The sequence below is a fragment of the Danio rerio genome, chromosome 8 (assembly GCF_052040795.2).
Source record: "Danio rerio strain M-AB ecotype USA chromosome 8, GRCz13ab, whole genome shotgun sequence".
Classification (NCBI taxonomy): domain Eukaryota; kingdom Metazoa; phylum Chordata; class Actinopteri; order Cypriniformes; family Danionidae; genus Danio; species Danio rerio.
In genome coordinates, this window is record NC_141028.1 from 43,640,398 (window position 1) to 43,654,650 (window position 14,253).

Here is a 14,253-nt window from a genome sequence, read left to right on the forward strand (position 1 = left end):
GTCTTTAGGACCTCCTCCGTTACCGGGTATGTAAAGAGAAAAAAAAAAATTTCTGAGGGGGGAAAAAACAGAGTCTCTCGGCCAGTGGCGCTGCACACAAGGAGAAAAAAAAAAAAAAAATTCAAAACGGCCGTGGTTAGGACAGCAAAAAATATATTGAGAAGAGAATGTCCTTACAAACTCCTCCGTTTTTAGATGTGGCCGACGAGAGTGAGCGAGGAAGAGGGGAAGCCGGATGGCAGGTGATGTCGGAGAACTCAGTGCGGAGGGGATGACGGTGCCTGAGAACAGAGGGATATGAGCCAAAAGGGAACACACACAAGAAGGACAGAGCGCTAGAAGCTAGATGACGGCCAGGCGAAACACAACTGGAATGGATAACACCAACCAACACGACAGGACTAGAGAGACAACCCGGAAGACAGTTACACGGACTGACACACAACGATCTGACACAGGATGACACACAAGAGGGAACTAAATAGGGGAAGGAGCATAACTGAATCCAGGTGAGACCAGTTAAATCATGATAATAGTGAAATAAGGCAACAAGGGGGAGGGAGGAATATTACGTTGAGCACAAGGTGACAGACCAAAATAAAACATCCACGCGTGCTAATGACATAACAACATAAACATAGGCGGCGTGATCAAACCAGGGGTGTGACAGGAAAGATTCTAGATGTGCAATAAATGACAGCAGAACAGAGAGCAAAATTAATGAGTGTGCAATGAAAATTGTACTTACTGCATGGTTTATTTTTTGCAATGCAAAACATTTTATTATCACTGACATATTTTTTTTAAATGAAATGTTTTTTTTATTTGCAATCTTTTATTTTTAATTACTATGTGCTTAATTTTTCCTTAAAAGTAAATATTTTTGATTAAATAATAAAGAAACAAATCTAGCTCCATACATAATTATGCAGGTCTTTTGTTGTAAGTGAGAATGCGGCTACCCCTCTTGTGCACCACCAGAGGGAGCCATCACCCGAATTCTAATCAGACTCTTGGACTCAAATTCCCATAAGCCCTTCTGCCCGTCGCTGATTGCGGCACAGGTGTCTCTCATCATCTCAGTGCATTTAGACCACACTCTCACCCACACTCAGTGTGAAGTCTTGATTTGCCCAGCAGTCATTACCGAGCGGTTTTCATTCTATTACTGCCTGATCTGTGTACTGAACTCTAACCCGTTTCATTGTCTGTGATTATTATCCGGCTGTTCTGAACTCTAGCCTGCTTCATTGACTGTCATTGTTCTCTCCCTGCCCAGAACTCTGCCTGTTCTATGACCTGATTCCTGGTTTGTCCCACTGTTTGTTATACTTGTGTGACTGTGCTAATAAAGCTTGCAAATAGATCCAATGGCTTCTGACTCATCACAACACCAGGCACGTGCACACATAGGGCTCAACCTGTGCAGTGCACATGCACTTTTTAGTGTTGGATTGAAAGTGCCCTTCCAAAATGATCAAAAGTGCCCCCGCGACGCGACACACCCTCCGTCCCGCCGTTCAGTAGGTGCACGACAACACTGATATTGAGTACGCGCGCTCAACCCACCCCCCGCGCTTTACAGTACACTAGTTTCCATTAATGATAACGCTTCCATTAATTATAACGCTCGCTCTTCGGGAGGGGAACTTCAGTGCTATGTGGAAAAAAACTTCCACTATGGGGATTTTGTTTAGAAAGCCAATCATCTGAAAGAGTATGTAAACGGGCAAATGAAATGCCAATGATTTGGCAGCTGATGCTTGTTGCAATCAATTTGACAATAAAAGCACAGTGCGTGCAAAGCTACGCATCTTTTTTAGCTTCAAAGTCTTTCACGAAGCATCTGAGAGTCTATGAGGGTTCCTCCAGCTGTACTACAAGAAAGAGTGAACCAGTCTCCTTGTCCAGAGTGTGTGACATGCAGCGGAAGACGGTTGAGCTGGGTTTCTCCCTTGCCTGGCGTTCTTTGGGTCTGATTCTTCCAGATCAGTTTGTATTGTGGCGAATTTCCTAAAAGAGCAACACCGTCATGCAGCATGTTTTTTCAAGACGTTGCTCTGACTGTGCGTTTCTGGATGCGGTGGTTTCCTGTACCCTGAATGATGGGCACGAGCATTGCGTTTCATGTCTGAGGGTCCAGCATGTTAATGCGGTGCTCACGGGCAGTACATGCCATAACTGCGGTGGCATGTCTGTTGCGCAGTTAAGATCGTGGCTTGCTCTTGCAAAAGGGCCACCCACCCCAGTTGTCCCCCGCTCAACGGTGGACACTTTGGCAGATCTGAGGGTTACAGTGGAAGTAAATCTGCCACCCTTGGGCTTGTGATCCAAGCTTCGAGTGAGAGAAATGCTCCGTCCTCGGATGGCCGCCCTCTCACTTGATGACACAGAGGCTCAGATGTTTACTGCTGCATCGGAAGATGGGCTGTCATTGTCTGATGAAGGATTCCCTCCCTCCGCTCCCTCCCCTCAGAAGCGAGCGTGGCGGCTGATCTAAAAGCAGACATGATAACTGGGCTTTTCCGGGATGCTTCGGCTGCGGGCCTGGAGATGGTTTATCCCTCAGCCCCACAGCCAGACCGACTAGATAGGTGTATGTGGTGGACTTAAAAAGTAAGACCTTCTAGCCTCCCATCTCTTCCCGTAAGTGCACAGTGGGCTCACGCAGTCTTGGAGGACATCTTTCTCTGCCCAATCTGCGTGCGCCTCCACCTTACCACTCTTGGTGGTGGAGCAGCTAAGGTGTACGAGTCGACTCCCCAGATTAAGAGTGTCATTGCGGGCCCGCGTGGTGCCTCTTTCTGCTGGAATCAGCCTCGTCTCACGTCCAAAGCATGTTGGTTTTCTGCCTCCCTCAGAGCCAGAGCCCACACATCCGCGGGCCAGGCTGCACGACGGTGGTTCCGACCCAGGCTTGTTACAAGCCCCGCACCACACTCGACTGAGCTCCACGGACCTCCACTGCAATCAAATAAGATAGGCTAAGTCATCTATCGGCAGGCAAGTAAGACTGCTCCCCCCTCGCCGAACCGTCCACATCTACTGCTTATCGCAGAGAGCGCCCGTCTACAAGAGCCAAGCAGCGAGCACCTCATAGGCAACCAGCGCTGCCCACCCCAGGGTGCCTCTAAGTCCAGTAAAATGAACCGCAAAGCGATCCTGAGATGGGCCATCTAAAGAAGAGGGAACTTGCTCTTGCTTTTCATCCAATGGCATACCTGTCAACATTGGGGTGTGAAAATAAGGGATATGCCCACCCCCCAACTTAAAAAATCCCCAAATTACTAAATATGTTCATTTGGAGCTGTTTCATTGTAAATAAACCAATAAATGGTCAGTAATATGTTTTATTATTATTTACAAAAAGTAAAAAAATAGTATACATTAGCAGCAAATAAATTAGCAAACAGTTCAGCTTATTAAAATCAATAGCTATTATAATGAAACAGAATCAAGCTATCAAATCTCATTAGCCGTTTCTCCACTGTATAACTTACACATTCTGATTAAAGAGCAACATATGAATCTCTCATTTAACACAATTATTATTACATTAAATAAGAGGTGTCACTTTAAAAATGCACACGTCTAATGTTATAATAAAAGCATTCGACTGCTTTCCTAACTTTTTATGCTCATTTAAGACAAAATAAGTTGTGTTTGGAAAAAAAACCCACCAAGATCGACATCCTTATATGTTATTATGATTAATTTTGTGTGTATGTCTGTTTAAACACACACCCAAAAGCCATACTTTCTCTCCACTTCAAATCGCGTGTACAGAATCCATTTGGGAAACAGCATCTGTTTATCACTATGGAACACGTCAGCTGACAGTCATGCACCATTAAGCTATATGACTGTTTTGAGGATTGTATAGGATGGGTGATGGCACCTGTAATCAAAAGGAAATGGAATCGTGTCCTTTTTAAATATTTATTTTTCATTCCTAAACAAAGCGAAAGCTCAGAAGACTCACGTTTTAGATCAAGGGGCAACCACTTGTGGTTCGGCGGTATGGGTTGCGTATAGAGAGGCTCGGCTGTTCAGAGAAAGACTGAAAATACGAGAAAATACCTTTACGGGATGATAGTGGGATAGAACTGTAAAATACAGCAGAATCCCGGGAAAAATGGGAGGGTTGACAGGTATGCAACGACGCTTAAAAAATGCCACCAAACCTCAGAGAATGAGAGCATTTTCCCTTCCCCGTATGGGACAGCCTGAATACTGCCAGTCTGGGACACTATGCCTTCAAGCTCGCAGGATCTGTGCACTTCGCCAGTGGCTCACGAGCACTGAGAGGCGATCTTCTTTCTCTCACACCTCCAGCCCTCCCCTCTAAAGTCTGGGTGCAAAATGAGAGTAAATCTCTCGCCTCTAGCTCTTCCGCGGGACCCCAGTGCTCCCCGGATCAGCACATCCACTCCGCACTGCCCCATTGCTGGTACGTCAGCGATTGTAGCTATGCAACCACTAGTGAGGGCTTTGCCTGCCTGGTTAGGTCAACCTAGAAAAGAGCAAACTCACCCCCATGCGGAGGCCCTTTTTTCTTGGGTTGGTGCTGGACTCGATCACCATGACAGCCCGCCTCTCTGGAGAGCATGCTCAGCTAGTGCTGAACGGTCTGAGAGAGTTTGACGGCAAAATATTGGTCACACTCAAATCATTTCAGAGGCTCCTGGGGCATATAGCTGCTTTCACACAGCTCGGATTACTTCATATAAAACCTCTTCAGCACTGGCTTCACTATTGAGTCCCCAGTCACGCAAGGCATGACACACAGGGTGACTATCACTGAGAACGACCCCTCGATCCAACAGGCCGGAGTGCCTCTAGGACAGGCATCCAGACATACTGTGGTTCTACAGATGCTTCCAGCATTGGCTGGGGGGCCGTGTGCTATGGGCATGCAGCTGGGGGCCTGTTAAAAGGAACCCAGTTGCATTGGCATATCAATTGCCAAGAGGTGTTGGCTGTGTTCCTTGCTCTCAGAATATCAACGATATGGGGGGTATCCGCTCTCCCCGCATGTCTCAGCTCGTTCGCTGTCTGCTCCTCTGGAGTCATACACGCCTGAAATTGCTGCGCCTCTCTAACCCAACCGAACCTGGATATCAGAAATTCCTCCTCCTCTTCTCCTCCCCTCTCCCTCAGAACAAGCCCTCCCCTGGCAGATCCCTTTGAGAGAGGACCTATTCTCTCAGGGACAGGGCACCATCTGGCACCCTGGCCCAGATCTTTGAAACACCCAGTGTTCCTTAGAAGCGAGGAAGACTTAGGAAACCTACCGACGGCGGTGGTTAATACCATCACTCAGGCTAGAGTGACGGAATTAACTGTACATTACAGAACATTTTGGCGGTTTAAAACTTTCACTTTTCCAGACCACAGTATACCTTGAAAACAGTTATCGTGTCATGCCTAGCGCAGAGAGCCATTCTTTTTCATTCTTTCTTTCCATTTACAAAGACGAACCCCACTCCAGGAAGATGCTTGATTGCCTTGCCTACCACAGTGGAGACAGAAACCAGCCCCCAGGCATCACGTTTCTTTTCAGCAGTCAAACAGTAGTGGCCCAATACCATAGTCTCAGCGTCATCAATTGTTCATGACCACAGGCAGAGAGAAGGAAACCAGGATTTCAGCCCTTGGCAGACCTTGGCATGGCTGGCATACCTCCATCCTGATGAGTTCATCCAAGCTGTCTGGTGGTTCACATAGATTTCATCCTTTACCTCCTCAGTGAGGCTATCCAAAAAATTAGGAGTCAGAGCTTCAGCATTCCACTGGCATGTGGCAGCCAGGGTCTTATATTCAACAGTATAGTCAGTGACAAAATTATTGCCTTGTTTAAGCAGTAGAAGCACAGATCGGTGATCTTGAGATGAAACGAGCACAGCTTTGGGAACAACGGGCCTTGCTCGATGTCTCCCGGGCTGCAGCCACTCATTTGAGGTAAGTGTGTGATACAATCTCAACACTCCATCCACCTCAACCCCATGTGTTTTTTTTTTTTTGTCCAGGCCCAACGCACCGAGAAAACGGTTTGCCCAAGGGTCATTCACTATGGCACCAGGCTTCCGTGGCCCCTGAGTGCAGCTGCGCAGGGTGCACACCAAGTCCCAGGGCAAAACATCTCCTCCTCCTGTGTTCGGGATTCCCACAGAGAACTGCTTCGCACCCCTCTGCGAGATGGGTTGTGATGTCCAAGTCATCCACGCTGCTTCTACTAAAGTTAATAACTTGTGTTTAGAATGTTTCTGCTTAGGTACCTGCAATCCTGAAAGAATCAGTTTTAGTTCAGGTTTAAGTAGTTTTTGGGGCAGCTCCTCGAAAGCATCCTAAAAATATTAATAATAAGCTAGGGCTTAAAAAAGCCATGAGTGTTGTGTCTGGCTCTGATGATCAACCTCACGTCTGTAACATTCCTTCTTTAATTTTTGTGTATCAAATGTTCCAGAATCACTGTGACCACAGCTTTGATGACCTTGTGACTGGTTACTCCTATGCAGCCATCTACAGAGTTAGAGTTGTCAGCGGTGGTACCAGGGGGTATGTAGTTTGTGAGGAAAGATAGGTTGTGAAAGCCGAAATCAAAACAAAAAACTTGTCAGGCAGGCTTTGCCAAAGACCTGTATGGATAACTCCAGTGGTGTCGCAGGCAATGTCATCAGACATTGCAGGTAGAGTTTCAGGTGTGTTGTTGTAGCAGCAGGCAGGTGTAAACTCTTCAGGCATCTTTGATGGTACATATTGCTTTAATTGAATGTCAGCAGAGCCTGTCAGCTCTCTCTTTTAATGGCTGTAATATGTGGGCAAAGTTAACTTGAATTTAGGGCGGTCAGACTGCACGCTATGACCAAAATTACTGCTACAGATTTTGTTTTGAGGTATTGTTTTAGAACATGGGTTAGTAAATGTGTCATAGATGGATGATGTCAAACTTCAGTCTGACGGAGATCACGTGACGCTTTGTACGTGATGGCTGCAGATTGCTAGAGCTCCTGACACGCTCCCTCTTTTGATTAATATTTAACAGATTTAATTTGTGTAAACTGAACATTCTATATAACCCTCGACAAGATGAACCCAAACAAGAAACCTGCGCAGTCGCCTGCGAAAAAACACCAACTGGAAAACGGATGAAATCCTCAACTCACAGCAAGATTCGCTGGAAGAAGTTATCCGGAATGCAGTGCAGGTTGCAATGAAAGATGTAACACAGTGTATACAATCCTTAACTACGGAATTTCAGTCACAAATGACTGTTGTAAGTGGACTGGTTGACAAGGTGAACTACGTCCAGCGAGAGACGAGATCTCTGAAACAAAACGTCGGCGCCTGCAAATCGGATGTTGCAAAACAAAACTGGCAGAAATGGAAGATCGGGAAAGACGCAAAAATGTGCGGATTGTAGGTCTTGCGCCAAACCGCGAGGGAGGTGACGCGATTCGTTTTCTCAAAGAAAAACTTCCGACTTGGATCCCCTCACTGGCAAACAAACAGATCGAGATTGAGCGAGCTCACCGCATCTACGGGCAGCAGAGAACCACAGAGTCGGGCCGCACTATGATCTTTAAAGTGCTGAGATACCAAGACCGCCAGGCTATCTTAAATGGGGCCAGAGAAACTAGCAAGAACGAACCAATCCTCGATGGCAAAAACCAGCTGAAATTCTTTGCTGACTACAGTGGCTACACTTCACAAAAAAGGAGAAGCTTCGCGGATATACGGAAGGAGCTGCCAGCAGCAGGAATCCAGTCTTTTCTGATTTACCAAGCCACTCTACGTGTTATGCATAATGGCGAGAAACTTTTTTCTCCTCCCTACAAGAAGCAGAGGAATTTCTACAACAGATCAGGGATGCTTCACGAGCAAGACGGGAGCTGACTTTTGCCGATATCAATCCATTCCATATGGACTCGAATCAAAATGATGTTTAGCTAGCCAGTAGCCACCACCTGGTAGGAGAACACGTAGAACTTTTGCAATGCATGACATTTTACTTTACTTCGGACAAACAACAATGGTAAATGTTTTATTTATAGATGCTGTTATAGTACGCTAACAATTGGTAACAGGGTTCAGTTGCTCTCTACTCTCGGACAAACACTAGTAGTTCAGTAGTAGTTAAACGTGTTATTTTATTTCATAATTATTATGTTCCTGTTAGGCTGTTTATATTTAATGTTCATATAGAGGGAGCGGTGAGTCTCCGATCTGTGGAACGTAAGATTCAGTCACGGTTCCTATACAAAAGTTGGGGAATAAATAACCAGCGGTCGGGGGTGGGGGGGTGGGGTTTGCATAGTTTACGCAGATATTCTGTAGATGTAACTTTGGTACAAGAATCACATTTAAAAACTGTAAGAACGGTCTTTAAACCACAGTGGTTCGAACTGTAGTTCTGCCGAGCGACTAAAAAGTAATCAGCATGATGGTAAAAAACTGTACATTTCTAGTCAAACTATTCTTCTGCAATCTCATACCAAAAACGGAAATAAGGGCAGTATTAATAGCTATAAATGTGGGAGAGCGTTGATATTATGTGATTGTATTGTATTGCTATATGGAACAATTAAGTGTTAATGTTAAATCAAATGTTATTCACAAATACTTGAAAATGAAATGATGTAATGGCAATAATTCTCGATGGTTACAACTGAATTAATTACAAAATGCTGTATAAAATGATAAAATATGAAATGATAAAACAAATGGTATAAATTGTACCCAGCCTAAATGTAAAATTAAAGTTAACATAGGTAGAAGGAGAGACACAGGGGGAGAGAGAGAGAGAGACTAAGGCCCCGTTTACACTAATGCGTTTTAGTTTGAAAACGCATAAGTTTTGCTACAGTTACGCCAACCGTCCACACTGCGCCGGAGTTCTCGAGCGCCGAAAACGGAGCGTTTCGAAAACGCTGGAGAGGCCGTTTTCATTCTGAAACGCTGCTGCTCCGTCTCTGTGTGGATGATGGAAAACGGAGACATCTGAAAACGGAGGTGGGGCTGCAGACATTCGCCTCTCTGATTGGGGCTTTTCCTGAATATTAAGTAGCCTACACACACAGTTCAGTCCTGCATTCTCTCCTTGTAAGTTCAGACTTCGCAAGTTTGATCAGTCTCTTCTTCTCAGTTTGATATGGACAACAGACTATACCGAGGACACGGGTAAATCTTTAAAGGGAACAGTGTACTTTATAACTTCATTCACATCACCCTGGCTACGTTGTTTCACTTTTTCAACAATAAAATGTAAACATGATTTAAGGAACTGCCTATTATCATTTTAATATTAGCAACTTAGACAGCAGATATGTTGAGGTGTCATGCTGCATGAGCGTCATCTTCACTGTGTGGATATTTATAACAAAACAGAGCCGAAAACAACTGCCTCCTTTCAATTTCAGTGAAAATACGAAACATACCCTCTCTTTTGCTGAATATCAGTTTTAATAATCGATAATGGCCATAATAAAAGTATAACATACAATAAGTTTATACATTATAGGAAATAAAGGCGATCAGTCATTATACAGAATAGGCTACATGGTTACATTAATCATTAACTTATCTTTTTGCTTAGCCAAAACACGTTACCTGAGAAAAAGTAATAGATTCCAATGACCAAAGTCAGGGATTATGTCGTTAGATAAAGACAACAAGATGAATAAAATATCACGTTTAATAAATATAGTGAAATTAGATCCAGCGGGAGATGCTTGATGAGAAGTCCGACTAGCACAGCTCTCATCTGGGTAGATGGGCTGCAGCGCTTGCCTGAGAGTGTCCGTGTGGTCACGTGATGTGCGTTTTCAGCGTTTTGGTGTGGACGGAGAGCAGTTCAGAAACGATGGGTAAAACGCGAGTCTGGACGCGGATCGTTTTCATTCTAAAACGCCGTTTTAAAACTAAAACGCACTAGTCTAAACGGGGCCAAAGAGAGCAGGCCTAGAAGCCTGATTGCAGTAGAGTCAGAGAAGATAGACTCCAGAGGAGAAGAGGAGCAGAGCAGGAGAGAAGCAGGCCAGGAAAAGAGAGGGCAGGAAAAGAGACAAAGCTCGAGTTTACCACCTATTTTCTATCTTTCTTGACCATGTGACTAAAGCCATTCAAGACATTCCAACTATCCAATCAACATGTGACCACACCATAAAACCCCCAAAGTCCACACAACAGGCCCTGATCTTATCAGTATCTGGCTTTGTAGTCAGTATGGACCTTCTTGATTCAAAAAGCATGTTTTGTCATATAAACAAATGCATATGATAATTTAGCCTCTTACAATTCTCCCCTGGCACCGTTGTGACACATAAAGAGGCAAAAAGGTGACATTAATGATGAAAATATGCATTCCTGACTTCAAAATACATAACATGGAGCATCAGCTCCATGTTTTTTTAGGGTCCACCCAGTTGGCCCAATGATGGTATCCAATGGTGGATGAAGGTTCACTGCATGTTCGGTCTTTCCAGTGCACAATGTTGATCTATATTAAACTTAACTCATATTTGACTCCAATTTTAGTATGAGGTGGTTTGGAATATTAATATATTTATCCTCGTTTTATCTGACTCCAATTATAAAACATTGATAAGATCATTTTGTTTCCTTTCACATTATTTTAGATTATGATTGAATATTCTTTTGATTTGTTATTATACCTTATTCTCATTTACTCAGATTCCTATAGCATCTCGAGTCTTGCACCGGCCGGGTATACAATCTCTTAATACAAGCTTGTCAGTCTTGGTCATTAAACAGGCGATTAACCACTCTCCTAAAAAGGCAGAGCCCTACATTACTCAATTTAGGAGATTTTTATGTGGTCCCCATAGATCTGTTATCTACTTAATCAAGACAAAGTATTTTAATAATAATCGCACTGGATTATAAGTTTGTAGATGAAGGCCTAAATATCCACATTTAAATTGGTTTCAACAATATTTTGTTGTTCTAAATAGTAAACCTATAGTTGGCCTTTTACAGTCTAAGTATACTTGAATTAATGCCAATTTGTTAGTCGGATCTCTAACAACATTGTATAGCGTGCCACACTGCTCCGTCTAACATGTTGTGGTCCGTTACTAACCTGTACAGTGGCTTGTAGTGCTATGGACAACAACATTTATCAGTGATAATAACACGAGGACTGTTTGAATAATTTAAAACATAACAATTTATTAGTCAGGTAAATGTATTATGCCAATTCAATCAGTCAATTCATAAATGATCAATACAACACATCAAGTTATCAAAGATAAATCCAAGATGAAAAGATGCATTCCTGACTTCAAAATACATATTATGGGCTGATCTGGTTAGGCAGAATCGCGCTGAGCCTTTCTCAAACCTTACCTTAAATAATCCAAGAATTCCCTCAAGGAAAGGGGTGTGTGTATAACAAAAGGCATTCACACTTAGTGCTGCTTGTGGAAAAGCCACACCCTTCACAGTGGTTCAAAAGATGCCTGAAGTTATATATTTATTGTTTTGATTATGTCTATTTCTGAGAGAATGAGACCATTGTACCAAGCGCACTGAGAAATTTCAAATGATATCAAACATGATAGATAAAGTCAGTTTGGTTAATCTAGAACATTCAAACATTGAAATGACCATATGCGTGGGTTGGGGTGGTTGAAGCCGAGCTTCAGCAGACTCAGATGCAAATACAGCAGGAACTGGTTTTTCCCGCATTCCCACCTGCTGGGTTGTGGAGTCACCAGTCTCTGTTTTCAGCTCATGTTTTGAATTGTCAAAGATATCAAAATATTTGCAATATTTCAACTCTTACAAAACAATTGATATTTCTCGTCTACAAAACAAATTTTATAAAGTCATTGCTTTCTCTAGTGATGGTACAAAGACAAAGGGATCACTTATACTCATTAAACGTAATCTCCCTCTTGTTATTGGAAAATGTAGTGATGACACATCAGGTAGGCTGAGCTATTTCTGTACAAGTGTTTAAGATAAAAAAAATAGCTTTTGTCTCAGTTTATGCCCCAGCATATTTTGATGCTTTGTTTTTTCAATTAACAAACCAGTTACTTGTCTTAAATGAATATGCACTCGTTATTGGAGGAGACATGAATGCACTTGCAGACATGAAACTAGATAAATCAACCACTACATTTTCTAAATCACAATAAATAACATCAACAAACTTTAAGTCTTTTATGCAAACACTGAATCTCATAGATATGTGGCGTGTTCAGAACCCGCTAATAAGTGATTACACTTTTTACTCTGCCAGGCATCAGACATATTCTAGAATAGATTATATTCTCTGTTCATGCGAACTTAGGATGTTTTGAGAGCATCACAATCCTCCCTGCTGTAACATCAGACCATAACCCGCTACTGACTAAATATTCTTACTGCTCATCCGAGAGAACACCAAGATGGAAATTTAATATTACGCTTCTACAAGACTCTGGGTTTCTAACCAATTTTAGAAACAAACTAATAGACTTTCTAAATAATAATATAAATAGTGTAGATAATCATATGCTGGTATGGATGGCACAAAAGGATTTATTAGGGATTTTTCCATCTCCTTCTCATCTTATTCAAATAAAGTCAGGAAAAAGCAAATTGAGGAATTAGAACAAATCTGCCTGTAAATCTCTAAATCTGTTGAAAGAGCATTAAAGAAATCAAGATCCAAATTAAATGATTTACTTCGAAGAAAGGCTGAATTTATTATGCACAGAGTCCGGCAGAAGTATTATTATAACGGGCCAAGACCTAGCAGGTTGCTAGCTCTACAACTTAAACAAAGTGAAGGTAGGGCCATTATTGATAATATTCATTCACTCACAAAGGGCCTAATAACTAATCCTAGAGAGATAAATGGTACTTTTGTAGAACATTTTAAAGATCTATATCAACAACAGGACAGTATAGATATGGTTGAATGCTCTAAATTTCTTCAAGACATTAATTTGCCTCAATTAACAAAATCTGACTCTGAACAGATGAGTCAACCCATAACAACTGAGGCGCTGCATGCAGCATTAAAAATGTCAAAAAAAGGAAAATCACCTGGCCCAGATGGGATTCCCCCAGAGTTAATTTTACATTTCTGGGATATACTAGGACAAGTCATGCATGCTGCAATAAATACAGAAATACTAAAAGGACATTTTGAAAAACAAATGAATACAGCTCTAATCTCTTTAATTCCAAAAAAAGACCAGGACCATACTAAATGTTCAAATTATAGACCAATCTCATTAATTAACTCTGATATAAAAATATATGCTAAGGTCTTAGCGCTGCGTCTTGAAAAATGTATTAGTAAATTAGTTCATAGTGACCAATCTGGCTTTATTCCACATCGTTCAGCGTCAGAAAATATACGTCGACTGCTGCATGTAATCAATGAGACTAAAGATAAAAATAACCCATGTGCAGTTTTATCTATAGATTTATGGATATTTTAATAATTTATAATATTTTGGCCCCATTGTAACAAACACCATAATGATTTTTAGAGCAGTGGAGAAAACAATACTTTACAAAAATAAATGGCACCGACAGATCCCCTTATGGCACAATAGGAACATCAAGTGTGGTTCTATACCATTCACATCAGAACAGTGGTCAAAGCAGGGAATAAAAACTTTGGCTGACATATGGAATGACAATTGCATGCTTAGTTTTCAGAATATAACTGAAAAATTTAATGTACCAGCATCATCCTTTTTCTTATATTTGCAATTGTGTTCTGCTCTCAGGGCATATGGAGTCCCTTGGGGATCTGCTCTCGAAACACATCCAATCCTTCGCAGGTTTACTAATACCTCTCTACAAAATGTCGTCTCAGGTATCTATTCCCGCCTGCTTGAGGCTAACCAAAAGCAACTCTCAATACCAATGATTTGGGCTAGTGAATTATCAAAGGATCAGATTGATTGGGAGACGGTTTGGGAAAACATAGTTTGTTCTTCAAAAAATCCAAATCACCAGGTAAAACATTTTTTATTTCTGTCACAGACTGTACTGGACACCAAAGAAACGTTTTCTCTGTAAATTATCCCCTAGCCTACCTAGGGTTGAAAAGTGGATCTTGTTTATTGAAAGGAAATTGTAAAGAGGCTACAACCACTCACATGTAGAATCAAAATCAATAAAAAACGTATTCAAAAAAAAAAAAAAAACTTCAGTCTGACCTTGGCAACTGAGATCTTGCTTTCTCCTTAGGGTTAAACAACTGCATCCTTACAGAATTTAACA